Genomic DNA, 23772 nt, shown 5'->3' on the forward strand with positions numbered 1-23772 from the left:
CTACCATCTACTACTGGAATCACAGTATTAATATGACTAGTTCTGGTTAAATTCCTCCATGGTGACACCCAGCACGTGGTTCATGAAAGGTTTAATGGTACTGATACTATTGAAGATGTACTCTCCCCTGCTGCAGATGATTATTGCAAGGAAATGTCACTTGCTGCATTTCCACATGCCTGGATGTCATTTAGGGCTCTTCCCTTATTGGTTCATTATTAGAAAACCTCCCACTTCTGACCTTACTTTGAAGAGAATACAATAGCCCCGTGTATCTGGGTTTGGAACTCCTCCCCAGCAACACCAAATTTCTGATTTCTGGTCTGAGGTGCGGTTTCATTATAATTTCTCAAAGGGCATAGCTGAAAAATAATTGTGCAACTTATCTACTGGGAACTAATTTTCCACAGGATTAGCCCTATCATGAAGAATATAATACAAAAAAATTGTAAGGTGCCACAGTAAAAAAAATTCCAAATCAATAGGTCATACCTATAATTACTTTCCAAAAGGGTTCTAAGGAAGAGATTAAAGTCAAGTGACTGAATTAGTTAGCAAGGGATTTCAAGAGAAAAATAATGATGGCCCATGGTCACCATGATCTTATGTTTTAGCTGTTGAAGTTGAAACACAAGCCAGGGAAGTATGATATGGAGACCAAACTGTTGCCCATGCAGCAGACTCTCCCCCTCATGCTGCTGTAGAGCTGTAGAGACCGATCCAGTTTGGCACCAGCAGCATCGCAACAGTTGCCAGTCAACGTTGAACTCAACGTAGGACTGCCGTGGGGACTCCAGCTCTGTATTTTCCCTCAGGGTTTACTTCTGAAGCCTTCCCTGTGGATAGGCTTAGCCACAAGGAAGCAGAAGTTTAGAATCAGAGTTTCCTTCTCCTAGATGAGATGCCAGCCTTGGCAGATGAGCCACATCTGCCTGGAGAGACTGGTTTTAAGACACTGGTAACTTGCTTTTGCCCCTTCTCCTGTCAGTAAAATCTTCCACCAGGCTTAGTAGCTAGGCCCACGTGAAGGCCAGATACTGGATTTGATTTGATTGCCAGGGGCTACTTGAGACACACATCACTGGGAGAATTTAATAGGCAGTGGGAGCTTATCCCCACTATCCCCTCCCCAACCCCCTGGCTATGACAGTCTTAAGAAGACTAACACTCTGCAATATTTTAATTAAAAGAAAAGCATTCTATATAGAATAAAAATGCTGATTTGGTATGATTGTTCAAAGCACTCTGACAGAAGACCATTAGACACAGGATCCAAATTAGACCAACCAATCCATTGAATTTGCTTTGCCATTCAATCTAGGCTGATTTATTTTCCCTCTCAACCCCTTTCTCTTGCCTTCTCCCTATAACCTTTGAAGCCCCATCAACCTCCAGTTTAAACATACCAATGACTTGGCCTCCACAGCCATTTAATAAAGTTATGCCAATAGAATTGGCCTTTTGGCCCATCATGTTCATGTCAACCATATAGTTTCCATCTTTACTAATCCAATTTACCAACACTGGGTCCTCTGCTTCTACCAGTTCATAAATGCTTCTGATTTCCAGTAGCTTTTGTCTTCATTGACTTAGACTTTTTTCATATTACAAACTATGATTGAAGCCACACTGGATTACAAGGAAGCTTTAATGGGAACATTGGGGAACTTGCTAATAGTGGACATTGACAGGAACACATTAACATCATGATAACATTGGCAACGCATCATTAGACCCAGATGTTTGTCAGTTCCAGTTAATGCAGTGGAATTGCGTGCAGAGCTGCTATATTGCGAATGATTTGCTCCTGTCCACATTTAACTTCATCCCTGGTTAAATATTTGCATAATGGATTCAATGAGAAGCATATCAAAAAGATTTAGTTCAATTGTATGGCTTTGCCTAAGGGCAGGGGAAGGTACAGTTTGTAGTGAGAGAGGTGAATCATTAACCTAGATGAATCATAATCAAGCTGCTGCAATTGAAGTCAATTCCCAAAAGACACAAAGCAAAGCTATTTTAAGAAGTATTAATGAAAACTATTAGTATCTCATTGAACTTCAACCAGACAAGGTGAGGAACCATTGCAGAACCATTTGCTTCCAAAGCATCTGAATTATTTTATTTATGTTGGACTTCTCTCTCCTTTTGTGGCTGGAATAAAGCAATTGATGTTGGATTTCAGCTGTGATTCCACCCCCCCCCCCCACCACCATTTGATGCTGAACTCTGGCTACTTTTACTAACTTCCCACTTGGAGTTCTCAGCTGCTACAACTACAGAATAAAATGGATGGTTGGATGGCAATATAGTGGGTTGGTGGTGAAGGTTTGGAGGTGGAAGAGAAACGGGAGTATGGTGGTCAATATTATAACAGATGTAGATCCACACAAGCTCAGAGAAATTAACCACTGTGCTATAAGATGGTAAACTAATAAAAAGAAGTTCAGGTAAAAGTACCCAGGATTTAGCTTAAAAGTTCATAGAAAGGAATAGGTTAGATGAATCAAAACAGAAAACACTCAGCAAATCAGGCAGTATCCGGGAAGGTCAAAGTTTTGGGCTGAGACCCTTCATTCATCTGCATTTATTATGTCCCCAAAGTTTAGACAGATATGAGCTAAAAGCAAACAAGTAGGACTAGCATAAGTGGGCAATTTGGTCAATGTAGACAAGATGGGCCAAGGACCACTTTCTGTGCTATATTATTCTATAATTAAATCAAGTTGCATAAAATGCTTATTTTCCAGGATTATGCAACTGAAAAATTGATTTCCCTACCCTTGCCCTACTGAATGCAATAATAACAATTTCAAAATCATTTTGTCTCACTCTGGAAATTTGGCCAGACACTTCTGGCTTGAGTTACCCTTGTGCCCGAAACTCAATGTTCACCTCGTGTACATAGGGATAAATCATTCCCTTTGCAAATATCCCTTTGGAAAGTAGTAGAGACAACCAGGACAATATTGTCCTGGGAGCAATCATCTTTGGTCACTCCATGGAATAATGTGGTCTTCAAAGCACCACAAATTTTTGGGACACATGCCAGGTATGTCCATCAATTTAGCTTAATATTCCCACTCTCTCCCATCACTAGATGAACCTTCCATCATCTTCATAGCATGGTTCCATGATATGCCACCTTCAGTGTTGGCCATTCAGTCACTTCATGAATTCTGATTCCCATGTCTCCATTTCCATTCTCAGAGCTAGCACTCTGATTTCCTCCCAATTTCCAGATACCCTGATTCCCACCACCACGTCCATCGCTCCAGGTAGGCTTTGCTTGAACAATGATCCCACCCTGTCTCACTATGTAAGCGAGACTCCAATAAGTCAACCTTTCCAGCCAGCTACAGTGCAGAGTTGCAGTTGCCACCAGTGCACCCCAGCCTCCAATGGAGTAAAGGATGACAGATGTCCATTGCCAAATGTGTGCAATTACAAATCTTTAGTAGCTGCTGGAAATTAAAAGCAAATACGATTTGCTGGTTTTGATATTTCATCTTACCATCATTGTTCAGAAGTGTGCATTTTACAAAAAAAAACAAACCAGCTTTGGTAAAATGAAAAAGCAGCAGAAAGGCAAATTTACATTGCAATTCATAGCCAACTGAAGTGGAAATTCAGCTCTGCGGAGAGCAAGTTTCAACAATCTAAGTAATTAATTAATCTCTTAGAGATGCAAACACGAGGAATTCTGCAGATGCTGAAAATTCAAGCAACACACATCAAAGTTGCTGGAGAACGCAGCAGGCCAGGCAGCATCTCTAGAAAGAGGTACAGTCGACGTTTCGGGCTGAGACCCTTCGTCAGGACTAACTGAAGGAAGAGCTAGTAAGAAATTTAAAAGTGGGAGGGGAAGGGGGAGATCCAAAATGATAAGAGAAGACAGGAGGGGGAGGGATAGAGCCAAGAGCTGGACAGGTGATTGGCAAAAGGGATATGAGAGGATCATGGGACAGGAGGCCCAGGGAGAAGGAAAAGTGGAAGGGGGTGGAAAAAACCCAGAGAATGGGCAAGGGGTATAGTCAGAGGGACAGAAGGAGAAAAAGGAGAGAGAGAGAGAGAGAGAAAGAATGTGTGTATATAAATAACGATGGGGTACGAGGGCCCGTACCCTATCCGTTATTTATTTATATGCACACATTCTTTCTCTCTCTCTCCTTTTTCTCCCTCTGTCCCTCTGACTATATCCCTTGCCCATCCTCTGGGTTTTCCCCCACTTCCCCTTTTCTTTCTCCCTAGGCCTCCTGTCCCATGATCCTCTCATATCCCTTTTGCCAATCACCTGTCCAGCTCTTGGCTCCATCCTTCTCCCTCCTGTCTTCTCCTATCATTTTGGATCTCCCCCTCCCCCTCCCACTTTCAAATCTCTTACTAGCTCTTCCTTCAGTTAGTCCTGACAAAGGTTCTCGGCCCGAAACGTCGACTGTACCTCTTCCTAGAGATGCTGTCTGGCTTGCTGCGTTCACCAGCAACTTTAACCTCTCAAGATGTTAGCTAAGAATTCAGAACTCTTCTCTCTTGGTTTAACATCAAAGGCAAAGGACTATAACACTCAATAGCTAGTTTTGTAATGCATTATCAACATAGTCACATGTACTTTGATGCATCACAAGAACAATTATCAAACAAAATAATGACACGAAGACCAAGCCAGTAGCATTAGAACAGGCGAGTCAAACGTTCATTGTTGAGCTCAATTTTAAAGAGCGTTAAAGAAGTCCAGTGGTCTATTTAATCTATAGAATTTAACAGTGAACAGACAGAAGAAGATGGATTGAATGCAAGTCGTGTTGGATAGATTAAGATAAAAGGAGAGGGAAGAAGAAAAACTAAGAAATAATTCAAAAAAAGTAGAACTGAAACTTACTAAATTTCTGGAAATAATTTGCCATGTCCATTGGAATTTCTGATTTGTAGCTATTAAATTTCATGCCAGGTTCACTAAATTCATCATTAGCAGAATCATTATAAATTGGGAAAAACAGCTCAAAAAAATCTATTCCACTTTTCATTCACATTTACACCACAATACTCAAAAACATACTAGGAAATTGGAGAAGGCTGATATGACAGCAACACAAATTGGCTGGAAATTTATGACAATTCACTACTCAGTCCATCTCCTCCTTGCCACGAAATGTTAGAGTTCTGCATACTGGGGTATGCTTCCAAGCAATATTTGGCCCAATATTTTGTATTCTAAAGATTACTGAACTGTTAATAATTTAATGAAATTTACTAAATCTATTTGAGTTAATATTAAAAAGGCACAAGTTAAAAATTACACTCTGTTTGACCTGTATATAATCCTTTGATTTAATTTGATAAATTAACTAGACAATAATCATCTTCAGCTGATTCACTATTCAATTCAGGCATTCTGTAGCTTTTATTGTTTGGGAGTGATCATAGGAGAAACAAAGACCAACTTATAATGCTTCACCCAAACCACATCCATTTCTTCTACATTACTCATTTGTAATGAAACAGGTTTGCTTACTTGTAAAAAATACCTGGTTTAAATTATTTTACTTCCTGTTGGTCTCAAAAATATAATCAAGAATCTGCATCAACATTGGTTGAATACTAATCACACACCAATAACATCAGCATATTATTATAATTTATTTACATTGCTATTTAATTCTAGTGATTACAGTAAACCTATAACCCTACTTTAAGATTAATTTTATGTACCATATTTAAACACATGATGCCAGGCAGACAATCTTTTGATAATGGCCAGGGTCACCCATCTGGTAAAGACATTGCACAGAAAGAGGATATGGTAAACCGCTTCTGCAGAATAATTTGCCAAGAACATCATGGATAGGGAGAAAATTTAAGAACAACAGTGTGAAGGGGATCTTTCTCACAGGCACAGATTGAAGACAGATGGACGACCATGATCACCCACGCCCAAGTGTACAGTTTTGGTCACCAAATTATGGAAAAGATGTCAACAAAATAGAGAGAGTACAGAGAAGATTTACTAGAATGTTACCTGGGTTTCATCACCTAAGTTACAGAGAAAGGTTGAACAAGTTGGGTCTTTATTCTTTGGAACGTAAAAGGTTGAGGGGGGACTTGATAGAGGTATTTAAAATTATGAGGGGGATAGATAGGATTGACGTGGATAGGCTTTTTCCATTGAGAGTGGGGGAGATTCAAAGAAGAGGACATGAGTTGAGAGTTAAAGGGCAAAAGTTTGGGGGTAACATGAGGGGGAACTTCTTTACTCAGAAAGTGGTGGCTGTGTGGAACGAGCTTCCAGCAGAAGTGGTTGAGGCAGGTTCAATGTTGTGGTTTAAAGTTAAATTGGATAGATATATGGACAGGAAAGGAATGGACGGTTATGGGCTGAGTGCGGGTTGGTGAGACTAGGTGAGAGTAAGAGTTCGGCACGGACTAGAAGGGCTGAGATTGCATTTCCGTGCTGTAATTGTAATATGGTTATATATGACACAGCACATAATGATGATGGTATACTCCAAAAACAAAGGTTTAGAATTGTGATAATGAGCATGAGAGCACAATATCAATTTTGGTGACATTGCTAATTTTGAATGAAAGTTGAGATGACACGACAGCAGGAATGGAATAATTGTATCTGTAAGGATACATCAGTTGTTCCCACACCAACTGGAATGCTGGAGAGAAGAACCTATTGTTGCAACCACATGGTTAGTCTCCCAATTGACTCATTGGCCTTCTCAGGGAAGGTAATGGGATTGGTTACATTCCTCTAGTAAATAATTAGACATTTCACGGGAGCTGATGGCAGCTATACTTATTATGATGGGTGAATTTTCCACCATTGCCTCAGAAATGACCAAACATAATCCTTGGGTCTGAAGGTTTGGACTGTGGTTGATTCCTAATAGAAACTAAAGGGCAGTTTTGGTGGAACAGAATCATAATGGAATGGCTAGCACTCTAACTTGCTTTCAAAATCTTTGTTTTAAACTCTTCCTAAAGAGAATTTTAGTCCCTTACTTCAGGATCTATTTCTGCCAATGTTTCATTTCTGCAGGTCAGTATTATTTGTGGAAAGAGAAATAGAGTTGACATTTCAGGTTGAAAACCCTTCATCAGAATGTTAAAGAGAGGAAGCAAGTTTGTTTTAATTTGAGAAAAGAGTGGAAGAAGTGTTGAGAGAATACTTCATAGAAGGTGAGGCTAGAATTGCAGTGGGGTTAATGTGTAGATGAAGTCATCTGGTTGATAGATATGAGGAGGAAAGTGGTAGAAGTGGAAGGGGGATGGGCACAGAGGGTATGGGGGGGAAGACGGGACAGGAAGTGGGGGCCAAGAAGGGACTACAGGAAAGGGGGGGCAAGAAATGGGGGGCAGGAAAAGGGGATGTCAGAAAGGGGGGAGACGGGATGAGGGGGGAGACGGGATGGGGGGGAGACGGGATGGGGGGACATGGAGAACTCAATCACGGGAATGTAAACATTGCAAAATATTGAGCTATAGAAAATGTCCCTAAGCACACACAATGCTGGTGACGAGAGAGAAAATGAGCCTGTATTACAGATGAAAAATCTGTTGCAAAACTGAAAGAGAAAGCAGGTCATTTGAGGATGATACAAGGTCCAGATGGTTAAAATATGCTCAGCCAGAAGATGAAGCGCTGTACCTCAAGCTAATGTTGGAACTCACTATAACAGTACAAGGGACCACAGATAGATCAAATTGGCAAACAGAAAGCTCAAAAATTACCCTGTTGAATCAGAATCAGGTTTAATATCACTGGCATATATAGTGAAATTTGTTTTTTTGTGGCAGCAGTACATTGTAATACATAATAATAAAAGCAAAGCTATGAATTACAATAATAAATATATACTACATAAAAGTTAAATTATATAGGTAGTTCAAAAAGAAAGCCAAAAAAGAAAAGAAAGTGAGAGAGAGTGTTCATGGGTTCATTTTCCATTCAGAAATCTGTTGGCAAAGGGGAAGAAGCTGTTCCTGAATCATTGAGTGTATCCCTTCAGGTTTTTGTACCTCCTTGATGGTAGCAATGAGATGAGGGCGCGTCCTGGGTATTGGGGATCCTTCATGATGGATGCCACAACGCAGGAGGTCTGCAATGTGGCCAGCTATTCCCTGAATGATTTCTCTAAGTCAATGCTGACTTAGGATAGTGGTTCATCAGCGATAGAGCTGCTCCCTCGCTGTTTCAGCCATACAGGTTCAAACCTGACCCCTGTTGCTGTCTGTGTGCAGTTTACATATCCACTCTGTGGTTTTTTGGGCTCCCTCCCACATTCCAAAGACATGTAGTCAATAGGTTCACACACAAAATGCTGGAGGAACTCAGCAGATCAGGCAGCAACTATGGAAAAGAGTACAGTCGACGTTTTGGGCTGAAACCCTTGATCAGCCCTGCTTGGATTTCCAGTGTCTGCAGATTTTCTCGTTTGTGATTGGTTCAATAGGTTAATTGGATGCTATAAATTGCCCTTCACTTGTAAGTGAGTGGTAAAATCTGGCGAGAGTTTCTGGGAGATTAAAATAGGGACTTGTGCAGGATTAATGCAAAAAAATATGCTTATTCTCCAGCCTGGATTTAGTGGTCAAAGTGGCCTGGTTCAGTGCTGTCTTTCTCTACAACACCATGAACTGTCAACTCTGGATTTTGCCACATTTACATTTGTTTGTTTTTCTAATTGCTTCATACCACAGCTTTTATATTCATTTGTTTAAGTTTCCTTGTTTCTCTCATTTCCCATACGAACCAAAAAAATCAAACAACTTAATGTACATTTTATCCCAAAGACCTCACTTTATCACAGAGATTCCTTTTTCTCTGTCCATCTCTTGCTCACCCTCTCTATAATTTAAAACTAACTTGTTGTCTCTCTTTCACAGTTCTGATGAACGGTCTTTGACCTGAGGTGTTAACTTTGTTTCTTTTTTCCCATAAAGTTAGCCTGACTCGTGAAGTGTCTCAAGCATTTTCTGTTTTTATTTTAGACTTCCAGCTAATGCAATGTTTTTGATTTGATTTTGCTTTAATTGGCTATTCAATGAATATTTCATCTGTCCAACTAAAGCCAACATTCTTAAGGGCTGTCTTTTTTCAATTAAGTGAAAAGTGGAATCCACATGAGAATTACCTGTACGCCTCCCAGTGAGAAAGTTCAGACCTGGAATTTATTACAAGAGCACAAAAATATTAAGAGTATCAGGCAAGTAATAAAGAAGCATTCTATTTGCAATTAAATACAAGAAAACAGATTTAGAAATCTAGATAGTTTGTGCTCATAGCTAACAGCAGTGGTCATTCCTCACCCACTCGAGAAATTACCCACAGGAGTGTTGCTGTCTGATAGTGCAGTATCCGCATACATTTCTGTGGCCAAGAGAGGCCATTATCCATTTCTCTCCAATCTTTTCCCTCATGAAATAATATCAAATGAAACAGACTTGTGAAAGCAATGCCTTGGCTCAACATAGTACTTCCTAACTGAAGCTGTGATATTAATATGCATCATGAACACATTTATATTTCTACAACAGTTCGTTAGAATGTAGTGGCATTCAGAATGAGATTTGAATTTTGGTCCTCCACAGCCTCAACTTGAAAATTCAATCATTGTCAAGTTCAAAATACTGTATTTTTAATGCTCTATCTTTTACTAACAGTCCGCTTTGTGAATTTTCTTCCCTATCTTGTGCTGCATCTGTTCTTTACTGACTCATGGAGTAATGCCTCACACTTTATCTACCCAGGCAGTCTTTAACATGTAATGAATTACAGCATGGGTAAATAAATTGCTTACTTTTAAAATGCACTTTGAAAGTTATGTTATACTTAAGATACAGTGCAAAACTTGAGAGTTGACGAGAGGATTTGGTCAAAATTATGATTTTAACGAAGTTTCCAAAGTCTGAATCCAGTTGCTAACATACAGTCCATGCAGTTCCGAAATGAAAGACTGGTGTGAAAATGTGAACACTTCCACAATGAACAGAATGAGAAAAATATACTTTAAGATTTTTTCATGTTCTGTACATAGACATGTGGTGACTGTTACAACTTTTAGAGGTGACATAATGTTAAAGTTACACATTATAATTACTTCCAAGCAAACACACTGCTTTTGTCCTTCCCAGTTGAGCAATGAAATTCTTTATGATATTTATCAATCTACATTACCTAATGCCTCATGTATGTGGTATTTTGTCTCAAAAGGTGAACAGGAGGAAGCAGAGACAGCTTGCATTGTTTGCTGCTCGCATTTCACCTATCTTATTTTAATACTACTGCAGAACAATTTCATGAATTTATTGCCAAGAAACCAGAACACTCAACAGATAACACCGTAACATAACCAATAGTACAGGATAATTATAGATGTGACCTGCAGCGAGGGAAGTGGGAAAATGAAGAATCTGGCATTGATAAGTAACACTCAGTAATAGCCAAGGATCAGATTAAATATATAGCATGGATTGTATACTGGAACAAGACAGAGGCTAACCCAAGAGAAAACAGCCACATGGTGTAAGGAAGTCTATTCCCATGAACAATGAGTTCATGTTTAAATGACAACTAAATTAAACATAATCAGGAGAAAAAAAAGGAAAAGATTAATTTGATGGACTCCACACTAAATGGAGCGTTAGACAATAGATAATAGGTGCAGGAGTAGGTCATTCAGCCCTTCGAGCCAGCACCGCCATTCACTGTGGTCATGGCTGATCATCCACAATCAGTACCCTTTTCCTGCCTTCTCCCCGTATCCCTTTACTCTGCTATCTTTAAGAGCCCTATCTAACTCTTTCTTGAAAGAATCCGGAGAATAGGCCTCCACTGCCTTCTGAGGCAGAGCATTCCACATTCTTTGATGTGTTATCCACAAGTAAGTGACTGAAGTTCCATACTGATACAATATTGTGTATTTCAAGAAAAGGGAGAATAACTGATCTTTAAATAGCTATGTTAAGAGAATACTTGCTGATAATTGCATAAACCAAATATACTTATTTTCTATCATCTTTCTGATTTTTTTTCACAACCCCATGATTGGAAATAGAATGAATCTTTCCTCGATCTGTGAAAAGAACTGTTGTGAGTTTGGAATGTCACTTCAATAAGCAGAACAGTTACACTTCTGCATCATGAGTTAGTGCAACAATTTGCAGATTTAGTGACGTATGAAATTATATCAATTGCTTCAAACAGCACACGTTCCTTGACATGGTGCGCTACTCTTCAAATAATCTCATTGAATTTTTAAGAATGAAAAAGAATAAAGCACCAATTTTGACAGGACGTTGGAACCTTCATGACTTTGTTTTAAATCTTTTAATTTTCATCTGCAAGCCAATTTCCAACCATGCCTTCACAAACTAAAAATATTTTTGCCACTTCTTCCAAAATCTTTAGTTAAAAATTCATAAAAGAAATATAGATCATGTAATTAGTTTAAACCACAGAAGAAAAAATAACTTGTTAGCTAAATATTTGCTGACAATTTTCCATTTATTTACTTGCCAGCCAAAAGTAACAGGGATTGAATGATCTTTGTGTGTCTCAAATCTGGCCTTTAAAGAATGTCAGTTCTTTGTCACATTTTCAGCAGTTTCTTTGTTAAAACTCCCGTAAACTGGATGCAAGGTGGAACTACCACAGACCTATCTCCTTTTAATTGTTTACAGCTTGCAGTAAATGAGTCTTCCCTAAATGTAAAAGCTTGGTCGGTGCAGTCTTGTAAGCAAACTGGAAATCATAAAGTTAAATCCAACATTTTACATAAACAGTTTAGTTTCTCAAAATAGTGTTGTCAGGGTGTTCTATCATTGGAGGAGCTGTCTTTACTGTGAGATAGTAAATCAATGATCTGCCTCTTAATTCACATCCATGTAAATAATTCTATAATTTCCTTTGATAAAAAAACTCTTACTTTCTTCTATAAACATCTCACACACACAATGCTGGAGGAACTCAGCAGGTCTGACAGCATCTATTGAAATGAATAAAAAGTCAACATTTCAGGCAGACATCCTTCTTCAGGATTTAGTTTCTTTCCTCAAGCTACCCGGTTGCTGATTATTTGACTGTCTGTCCAGCTACTATTTGTGGGATCTTGATTTTGTTTAGACAATAACAATTGCACCATTCTAAAAGTGTTTTGTTACCAGTAAAATTCCCTGAAGTATGGACATTTACAGAAAAGGTCACAGCCTGCTTAATTTGTCCTTGTTAGAAAGGATCTATGCAACTTAACCTCATTTCCCAGTTCCGATCCATAGATTGTGCTTCAAGAGCTCTTCCAGATAACTTTACTGTTTATATCTCTGATGTCTTTTTCCAGATCCCTACCACACAGAGTGCTTTTAACTATTCAACTTCCCTCAGTTTCTTCTCCAATTTATATCTGAAATTAAATCTAAATTCCTGGGTTACTGCTCTCTTAGTCAGGGGAAATATGATTCTATGAAATTTCTCCTACCTGTTCACCCATTTGAGGCTTCTGCATTTCAGTCAAATTTCCCCTCTGTAGCCTTTGGTTATGAGAAAACAACCCCAGCCAAAGAAACACTCCTTACTACAAAATTATCATTTAATTTGAAAATAGTTTTCCACAGTATTATGACATCTACCCTGTAGTGTGGTGACTAGAATTCACACAGTTGTCTAAGCCATCTACTGTTTTTTATAGTTCTATTTCATGCTCTTGTGTTGGATGAATAAGGGTAACATTCTTTTTTTTGCCCCAGAACAAGTTTTTCTAGCTATTGTCTTCAAGGATCTGCAGATACCTATTCCAAGATCCTTCTATTCCCCGATGCATCTTATTATGTCCAATCATTCATTGTCCTCGTCTTGCCTTGTTTGATCTCCCCATCTGCATCCAGATTGAATTCCAGTTGCCACATACCTCTCAACCAGTATGTTGATTTATTCTTGCACCTGGCAATCTTCCTAGAATTAATTTCATTGCCTATTTTAACCATGGAGCCACCCATGATGCAAGGGGACAAAACAAGTTCTTTCTCTCTCGTTATAAATAGATTTGTGAAAAATTACACACAGTTCTTTGAGATAGATGATATTTCATCTGTGTAACCTTAATTCATATGACCATATGACAATGGTGTGAGGTTGCAATGCCTGTTAAGCGGTGGAGGGTGCTTGCCTCAACCCATAACTTCTCTCCTTCCACAACAAGGGATGCTGGAAATCCAAGCCACACACACAAAATGCTGGAGGAACTCAGCAGGCCAGGCAGCATGGATGGAACAAAGTACAGTCGACATTTCAGGCCGAGACCCTTCGGCAGGACTGGAGAAAAGAAGATGAGGAGTAGTTTTAAAAGGTGGAGGAGGTGAGGGAGAACACAAGGTGATAGGTGAAATGGGAGGGGGCGGGGTGAAGTAAGGAGTTGGGAAATTGGTGAAAGAGATACAGGGCTGAGAAGGTGGATTTGATATGTGAGGATAGAAGGCCATGGAAGAAAGCGGGAAGAGCAGCAGAAGGAGGCGATGGGCAGGCAAGGAGATAAAATGAGAGGAAAAAGGGGATGGGAACTGGTGAAGAAGGGAGCATTACTGGAACCTCGAGAAATTGATGTTCATACCATCAGGTTGGAGGCTACTCAGACAGAGTATAAGGTGTTGTTCCTCCAACCTGAATGGGCCTCATTGCAGCAGTAGAGGAGGCCTTGGATTGACATATTGGAATGGGAATGCGAAGTGGAATTAAAATGGGTGGCCACTGGGAGGTCCTGCTTCTTCTGGTGGACAGAGCATAGGTGTTCGGTGAAACGGTCTCCCACTCTACATCGGGTCTCACCGACATACAGGAGGCCACACCGGAAGCACCGGACAGCGTATATGACTCCAACAGACTCACAGGTGAAGTGTCGCCTCACCTGGAAGGACTGTTTGGGGTCCTGGATGGTAGTGAGGGAGGAGGTGTAGTACTTGTTCTGCTTGCAAGGATAAGTGCCAGGAGGGAGATCAGTGGGGAGGGACAAATGGACAAGGGAGTTGTGTAGGGAGCGATCCCTGAGGAAAGCAGAAAGTGGTGGGGGGGGGGGCAGGGAAAGATGTGCTTGGTTGTGAGATCCTGTTGGAGATTCCGGAGAATTATGTGCTGGATGTGGAGGCTGGTGGGGTGGTAGGTGAGGACAAGAGGAAGCCTATCCCTGGTATGGTGGCAGGAGGATGGGGCAAGAAGGGTCTGATGCTATGCTGTACTATTCTATGGAATAATTGGCAAGATTTTTGTTAATCATTATGAGAGTACAATTGCATATGCTTACAGTTGCAAAACAGTTGAAATTGTTTGATGGATTGGTGGGGACTAACGATGGATAGGTTACTTTAAAAACAGTAAATTGAAATGTGGGCACATGGCCAAGTGGTTAAGGCATTCAACTAGCCATCTGAAGGTCGTGATTTCGAGCCCCAGCTGAGGCAGCGTGTTGTGTCTTTGAGCAAGGCACTTAACCACACAGTGCTCTGCGACGACACTGGTGCCAAGCTGTATCGGACCTTGCCCTTCCCTTGGACAACATTGGTGTCATGGAGAGGGGAGACTTGCAGCATGGGCAACTGCCGGTCTTCCATACAACCTTGCCCAGGCCTGTGCCCTGGAGAGTGAAGACTTTCCAGGCACAGATCAATGGTCTCTCAAGACTAACAGATGCCTTAAACAAAAATTGAAAGAGTGGGAAAGGAAATTGAATGGTTGGATAAGCTAACAGCTTTGGCTCCTTGGTAGTATTTGTTGCTGTGCCCAGAGTGTTGCCAGTCTGTTGGTTTTAGTTGCACTGTGCCAGGGATGTCGTACCCAGGTAGACATGAAGGGTCACAGGTTTATTTGAAGAGTAAGCTGACTCTCTGACCAGTTGAACTTCCAGTCTCTGATACACCATGGCAATTCTCATATGGGGGAATGAGATGGAAAACCAGCAAATCCTATATCTAGTCACAAGTAAGAGACACAAATCAGATTTATATACTTAAAACACAACAATAATTTTCTAAATTTGAATACATTTACAATTTGCATTTATATAACACATTGAAGATATTAAAATGATTTGTATTGAAGTGAATTGATTGAAAATTCATAAATGCAGCTGAAGAAAATAACTGGCATTTTGCCCCAGAGCTTTCAAGAATGTCCCAAAGTACTTTACAGTCAATGAAACACACTTAAAGTATTGATACTGTTGCAGTGAAATAATGCAATCAGTTTTCATGCAGAAAGATCTTACAATCAGCAATTAAATAAATTCTAAATGCTAGCTGCAGGCTAAGTATTGGTCAAGTCAGGGGATTAGGAGACTCAACTTACTCTTCAAATAAATCTGTCACCCTTCATGTCTCTAAAACAATGACTTTCTTCTCATCTTTTAGTAACATTGTAAAACTTCATTTGTGTACGGCATCCCTGGCATAATGCAACTGAAGGCCAACAGACTGGACACACTCTGGAAACAACAACAAATACTGCCAAGGAGCTAAAGCTGTTAGCTTATTCCAACCATTTAATTTCCTTTCCCACACTTTCAATTTACTGCTTTTAATATAACCTATCCACTGATAATCCCTACCAATCTATCAAATACATCAGTTTTGGAACTGTAAGCATATGGATTTATATTTTCACAATGATTAACAAAAACCTTGCCAATTATTCCAATTGTGTCCAAACATTAGAAGAGTACAGCACAGCAACAGATCCTTCAGCCTACGATGGTTCAGTAGAACGATTCTGGATAGCTAAGTGAAGACTGTAATTGGTAGCTTACAACTATGACATTAGATTTTATAATGCATTCTAGTCAAATAATTTCAAAGTGCTAAACTCTGAAATTAAAAACATTATAATAAATGTATTTTCTATGAATATTTATTCAAATAATTAGATAAATCTAAAGTTCTTATTTTTAATGTCATCTTTTTAAAATGAGGAGATGGGGATTTAATTTCTAAATGTATAAGCTGCAAATGACTATTTCTGCAATATATATTAAATCACTTATTTTTAAATCTCTAAAGTAATGACATTCTTCTTATATTTTAGTAATGTTGTATAAACCTTATTTGTAAAATAATAAAAAAGGGATTGATGGCGTACACTTTGTGAAGAAAGCATTTGGTAATGGGCAGAAGCTATCTTTGTGTAATTTCTAGCTTTAAAATTACTATTTGCTCTGTAGCCAAGCTGCATGTGGTACAAGTTGTGGCCCGTTCGACATGTCTTCCCAGTCACGGTATTATAGCCCCTGCTCTCTATGTAAAGCTCCTTGTCCAATTCCCTCTATTGCATGCCATGCTTTTTTGCCAGCAGCGCTGAAGCAAGCCTTTCTATGGCTCATGTAAATCTTCCTCTGCCTTCCAAAATCAAGAACAATTGTCTCCGTTTCAAAACTGTAAATAAACAAACCAAACCTTACTCAAACTCTTCTCTGAGATGGAGGGCATGTTTGTCTCTCTTGCCAGAAAGTAAAGACTATGGTATATGGAACCAATTCAACATGATATATTCTCCAGTAACTGACAGACAGTAAGTATAAATTCATATTTGCTTGTGACAGTAAAGGAGGCCATTGAGCCCACTGAGTTACTTTTGGCTCTCAGAGCGATTGCACAAATCATGTAGCCCACGTTCTTCTGTAAGCGCAATGAGCCCGTTAACTCTCTGGGTAAGGAGTAATATAACAGCGGTCTCTGACAAACAAGTTAATGGTAATAATTGTCTTCTTGACTCAAGTGAAATGGCTAGGAGAGGGAAATGGGAATAAACTAGCCCTGTAGGATGAAGAGCCAAGATTAATTTTGATACACAAACATCTGCTCACCCACTATTCATTTACTATTATTAAAACCTGAACACAGTCCTATGCAGGAAAAATGGCCATATGTTTCTCATATTTCCTTGAGCTGTAGAAGGAAGTCTTAAGGAAATATAACTCTATTGCAGTTCTCTGGGTACGCTGATCAGTCCCATTCCTCCCGTTTCCCCCCCCCCCGCCACCTGTTCTTTCTTACATGCCCATCAACTACCTTTGATTCTCCTGTCACCCTCCCACAGGAAGGGCAGTTAATCTGGAAGCACACAGTTTAGACATGGGAGAAATCCTACATGGTGCTAACTCCAACACATAGTGTCTAAGGTCAGGTTTGAACTGAGTCCTGGCGTTGAAGTCCTGTCTGTGTGCAAGAGTGGGTGGGTAGGATAGGGGCCGGTTTTGCTGCAGTTGGTGTTGTTGCTTATGCTGTGATGCTAAACATTGTGGGCATACTATGTTGGCAGCAGAATGTCTGGCAACACGTGTGGGCTGCTCCCAGCACATCCTTAGGTCGCCTTGGTTGTTAGTGTCAACCATACATGCGCTGTGTTTCAATGTATATGTGGTAAATCGAGGAATTGGAATCTGAATCAGGGAGCCTTTGCTTTTACCACTGCACAAGGGCGGAGTTAGTGTTAGCAGCTTTCCTTACTTACTGCTTTTGACTGACACGGATCTGTGAATACAAAGGAGTTTAGTAATGACAAGTCAGATACTCCGTGAGTTAAGTTTTCACATCAAATACATTTTTAATAATTAATTGATAAGCTCTTCCTTTTTTCCCTAGCAACTTGTTATAATTCCAAATGTATCCTTTGTGATTCAGTGTGTCGCATTGTTTTATACTTTCTAGCCAAATAAAGATTTCTGAAAAGATTAATGCATTAGATGAAGGCAGAGAAGGAATCTGTTGGCTTCCAGTTCCCCCATAGATAACATTGACCTAAGCCAGTAACTGCAGAGTGAGTGGATTTCAGGATTCAGCAGCCACCTGCCTAGCAAGTGGGCTCCACCATCACGGAGTTGTCAGCACCCCACGTGCAGATCAAAGTTAAAGTCAAAGTGCATTTATTACGAAAGCATTTATTCGGCATACAAGCCTGAGGTTCGTTCCTAAGTTGTATATTGAAGGCTGTAATCGGCATGGCAATGTAGTGGTTAGCACAGCGCTTCACAGTACCAGTGACCTGGGTTCAATTCTCACCGCTGCCTGTAAGGAGTTTGTACGTTCTCCCCGAGACTGTGTGGGCTTCCTCTCACAGTCCAAAGATGTACTGGTTGGTAGGTTAAATGGTCATTGTAAATTCACCTGTGATTAGGCAAGGGTTAAATTGGGGGTTGCTGGTGGCAAGGCTCGAGGGGCCTGTCCTGCGCAGTATCTCATTAATAAAAAATAAACCATACGTTGGAACCTTTCTGCACATACATGTGGCAAAACTGACCCAAACCTAAAGCAAGATGGAATTGATCACACAGTAAAATTATGGTGAGAGATCATATCAAGGCACTAGTGAAACTAATTCTACATTTGTGAAAATCCTATTAACAGAATACATATCAGAAGCAGCTACAAATCCAATACCGAAGAATCTTATAAACACAATAAGGCAAACAGAGAAACAGTGCTAAGAGTTTGTGACTAGGTAACACAATGTTAACTTTGGAGTTTCCCACTTGGTCATTGAAAGTAGTAGCATGGAAAACTTGCAGCTGGCTACAGTGCAAACTCCAGAGCTGCTCCTGCTGCTGGCGATCGTTTGATTATGCCTGCCATGCAAACAGCAAAAAAGTTGTACTTTACCTCAAATTTTTTCCCACATCACATCGGTTTTTAATACCAATGCCTCTCTGCAATTAGGATTATATTTTAAAAAGTTTGCTCTTATTTTTGTTTGCTCTTAAAGAGCTATGCTTTATTGAAACATGCTTATTTTAAAAATAATAAAATTGCCAAGTTTAAGCAAGATACTGGTGGTCCGGTAGAGAGCTATCACAAAGGATTTACAAAAAAAATAACATACCTTTATGAAGAAGAACACTTCCCTCAACACAAGTGCCTAGATAATATATAGATATGTCTTTCTTTGTCTGTGTATCTTCACCAGTCTGCTCTTGGTCTGAAGTTTCTTAGAATTCCCTGATTTCTCTGTCATGAACGAAGCTGATGTAAGATACCTACAAAAAAAACTAACATTCTGGGCATTCTTGGGAGTCAGCCAGGGATCCCAGAATTCCCTGAGAAGCACAGGCTGTTTCAATTAGAAGCACTGACTATAACCAATTGCAGCAGTTTAGACTTATTTCTACTGGCTCAAGGGACACTACATATTACTGACAACAAGGACTGAATGAAAAGTTCTATCAGCCCTGAAGTCATGCAGGAGGTCTTCTTTCTGTTATAACTTGTCCAAAAGAGAAACCATAGCAACTCCCAGAAGCAGGAAGTGACACTGCAGGGCACCATTGTATCTCTATTTTTTAATTGGGTAGTCTTTGGAAATATCACAGAAAGTTTCTGACTTCTTCTCCCAGGATATATTGATGGGAAACAATCTGCTTTTAGTTATGCAAATTACATCAGAAATTCAATCGGAATGTTTCTTTTTTTCTTCATTTCACTGTAAATGAAAAAGAACTTATTTCAGAGTGAAAAGGGGCACCGACATTCTGTTGCTTTGTCTCAGATCATACTGATTCGACTTCTTCAGGGTACCTCCTCACACAGATACATTGAGTTCCTCCAGCAGATTGTTTGTGCTCCAGATTCCAACATCTGCAGTGTCTCATGTTTCCAAGGCTACCTGGCCGTTACTCTTCGCCACACAATGATCCTTTTCGAACAGTACAGGGAAACTCAGTTGTCCTGAACTGAACCTTGTTGTCGCAGCTGAGGCAACCCAAGAGGAAGAAATCTCATCAATGAGTCAGTTCTCATTAGAGGATCAGAAGGGGAGAAGATAAGTAACTTCACATTTCTGTGTGTTATCATAACATAGGATCTGTCCTGGGACCAGCACTTAAGAGCCATTACAAACAGTATCTCTATTTTCTTAGAAGTTTGTGTAGATTCGGCATGTCATCTGAAACTTTGACAAACTTCTATAGAAGTACAGTAGAGAGTATCCTGACATGTTGCATGACAGTCTGGTATGGAAACGCCAATGCCTAAGAATGGAAAAGTCTACAAGAAGTGGAGGATACAGCTCAGTTCATCACAGGCAAAGCCTGCCCTACCAAGGAGCGCTACTACAAGAAACCAGTATCCATCATCAAGGACCCAAGCCCCAACCCCACCGTCCAGGCCATGCTCTTTTCTTGCTGCTGCCATCGGGAAAGAGGTAGAGGAGCATAGTTTGTCTCTTTTACACATTGTTTGCTTAGCAGTCTTTGTGTTTAACTTTCATTGATTACATTGTATTTCTTTGTTCTACTGTGAATGTCTGCTAGAAAATAAATCTCAAGTTAGTATATTGTGACATATATGTGCATTGATAATAAATTTCATTTCAACTTTGATCTAAGGTTCCCCAACATATTTCTGAAGGTAATTTGGTCTGAAAACTTTGTCGGCTAGGTTCTTTAAAATCCCTAAGATATCTTTCTGACTGTCCCCATCTGCATGGCATTGAGCCCCTCCTTCAAGAATACTCCCTTCACAATCGATGCTCTGAATAATCAGGCCATGCCTTCCTGACTCTCCAGTCCCTTGACATTCTCATCCACCCAGACATCCAGTCCTCCAATTTGCTTATGAATTTGATCCTGGGAGGCTATCCCCATGCATGACTGGTCATTGCTCCTGATCCTGGGAATTGCTTTGGAATCCATGCCCTGTAATTCAACACATTCCAAGACTCCATCCCTAATCATCAACCAGGATTCTGGGACCCTCCCAAAAACTTGGCCAAAACCAATTTAAATCACTCTCACCTTCAACCTTTGGCCACCATCCATCCCAAAATGAGGCCTGGCATTGGTCCCGAATCCTGGAATTCTTGCAGTATAACTTGAGAGTATTTAAAATTCTTGAAAGACTTACTTTGAATTCTTAAGCATGTGAAATTGCATTTGGTTATGTCTATTTGAATTAGATAGAATTGAGTTTATTATCTCTGACAAATGTCATGAAATTTGTTGTTTTGCAGCAGCGATACAGTGCAAGACATAAAAATCCCCATAAGACCATAAGACATTGGAGCAGAATTAGGTCCTTTGTCCCATTGAGTCTGCTCTGCCCTTTAATAATGGCTGATGCTCTTTTCCCTTCCTCAATCCCACTCTCCGGCATTCTCCCCTTAACCTTTTATGCCGAGTCCAATCAAGAACCTATGAAGCTTTGCCTTAAATACATTCATCATCCTGGCCTCCACAACAGTCGGTGGTAATAAATTCCACAAGTTCACCATACTCTGGCTAAAGAAATTTCTCTGCATCTCTATTTTAAATGGACACCCTTCCATCCCGAGGCTGTCCTAGACTTGTCCTAGACTCCCACACCATGGGAAACATCCTTCCTAAATCTACTCTGTCTCAGACATTCAAAATTTAGTTTTGATGAGATCCCCCATCATCCTTCTAAATTCCAGCAAGTATATACATAGAGCCATCAATTGTTCCTCATATGATAAACCTTTCATTCCCAGAATCATTCTTGTGAGTCTCCGCTGGACTCTCTCCAATGCCAGCACATCTTTTCTTAGATGATGAGACCAAAACTGTTCACAATAATCAAGGTGAGGCCTCACCAGTGCTTTATAAAGCCTCAGCGTCACATCCTTGCTCTTGTATCCTAGACCTCTTGAGGTGAATGCTAACATTACATTTGCCGACCTCACCACCAACTCTACCTGCAAGTTAACCTTGAGGGAGTTCTGCACAAGAACTCCTGAGTCCCTTTGCATCTCAGATTTTTAGATTTTCTCCCCATTTAGAAAATAGTCTGCATATTTATTTCTACTACCAAAGTGCATGATTGTGCATTATCCAACATTGTATTTCATTTACCACTCTCTTGCCCATTCTCCTAATCTGTCTAAGTCCTTCTGAAACCTACCTATTTCCTCAACACTACATTAGCTTTGACTTCCCTTGTCAGCCACAGTTGTACTATTTTGCCATTTCAGTATTTCTTTGTTTTTGGAATACATCTATCCTGCACCTTCCTCATTTTCCCAGAAACATGTGCCATTTCTGTTCTGCTGTCATCATTGCCAGCATATCCTTCCAATTTACTTTGGCGAACTCTTCTCTCATACCACTGTAATTTCCTTTACTCCACTGAGATACTGCTATATCAGAATTTACTTTATCCCTGTCAAATTTAAGTTGAACTCAACCATATTGTGATCACTGCCTCCAAAGGGTTCTTTCATCTTAAGCTCCCTAATCACCTCCGGTTCAATACATAACACCCAATCCAGTATAGCTGATCCCCTAGTAGGCTCAACAACAAACTGCTCTGAAAAGCCATCCCATAGGCATTCAACTAGTTCACTCTCTTGGAATCCATTTCCAACCTAATTACTGCAATTACTGTATGTCCTATCTTCTGCCTGCCCCTCCTGACAATCTGACTGCACACCATCTTTGCTCTTTTACCATCTATCCTATCCAGAGTCCCTTCACTCTTGTTTCCACACCCACCCCTACCAAATTAGTTTAAACTCTCTCCAACTGCTCTAACAAACCTGCCCGTGAGGATATTGGTAGCCCTTGGGTTCAGGTGCAACACATCACTTTTGAACATGTCATGCCTCCCCCAGAAGAGATCCCAATGATCCACGAACCTGAAAATTAAAAATTATTATGTGTAATTTAAAAAATTACTTTTTTTACCCACAAGCATCCATTAACCTTAAAAATTACTATGAGTTACAATAAGAGATGTATCAATAAATGGTGCAAAAAGAGACTGTTCAGAATCCTGATGGCTGTTCCTAAGATGTTGAGTGTGCATCCTCAGGCTCATGTGCCTGCTCCCTGATCGCTGTACTGAGATGAGGGTTTATCCTGATTGGTGAAGGACCTTAATGATGGATGCCATCTTCTTCAGGCATCATCTTTTGAAGAAGCCCTCAATGGTGAAGAGGCTAGATTTGGTTGTAGATAAAAACTTTGCAGTATGAGATGTCCCACAGTTGAATAACTGGTCCCCTACCACAGTATGCATCTCTTAAACATGTTTAGTTGTACTGAACTTCTGAGCAATCACTGGATTAGCTGCACTTTCATTTTAGAAATAAACCCCTTTTGCTTTTTATAAAGTAAACACATTTTTTTGATAGGAACCCCTTACTGGTTTTTTTTTGTCTTGCTTTCAGTGGATAACCGACATAATGATAGATCAAAAATGTTTTCACTTATAACATGAATGCCAAGGTAATCTGTGTCACTGCTCCTGAGAGTACAGATTACTCTAGAGGGCCATAGGGACACCCTCGTTCTCCTGACCTTGTAAGAAGTAGAAATTGGCCTGACAGAGAAAATCATTGGGAAGATTTGCCCACAAACATCCATTTAATCTACAAATCTACAGCACAGTGTCATAGCCAAAAGAGCTGGAGCCTCAAAACCCCAGAGCCCTGGGTTCAGTCATGACCTCCAGTGCTATTTGTGTGGCATTTGCACATTCTCCTTGTGACTATAAGGATTTCTTCTCAAACCCCTTACATTATGATAGTTTCAGCAATAGAGGAGAAATATTTTCTTCCCGAGTGTGTTAAGGGTGGTCTTGAAATCACTGCCTGGAAGAGCAATAAAGGCTGAAATGCTCATGACGTTTGAAGAAATGTGACCTGCTGGAAATGTGCAGCAAATGCCTCATGCTGGAGGCCTTGTTTTGACTGACTCCGACTTGATGGACTGAAGGAGCTCTCCTATGTCTAAATACTCTTCAAGTCTATAAAATCTCGATCCAGGTTCAAGGCAGGAAACT

General features: G+C 40.1%; 1 protein-coding gene across 4 annotated transcripts in view; it reads right to left on the bottom strand.

Moving 5' to 3' along the window:
* ddr2a (discoidin domain receptor tyrosine kinase 2a) overlaps positions 1–19020 on the bottom strand; it is a 154925-nt gene extending 135905 nt beyond the window's left edge. For all 4 annotated transcript variants that reach the window (XM_063064906.1, XM_063064909.1, XM_063064908.1 and 1 more), the window contains exon 1: positions 18860–19020. The gene's annotated coding sequence lies outside the window, so the exon portion shown is untranslated. The remainder of the gene's footprint in view (positions 1–18859) is intronic.
* Positions 19021–23772: the final 4752 nt, after the last annotated feature.

The sequence above is a fragment of the Mobula hypostoma genome, chromosome 12 (genome assembly GCF_963921235.1).
Source record: "Mobula hypostoma chromosome 12, sMobHyp1.1, whole genome shotgun sequence".
NCBI lineage: Eukaryota > Metazoa > Chordata > Chondrichthyes > Myliobatiformes > Myliobatidae > Mobula > Mobula hypostoma.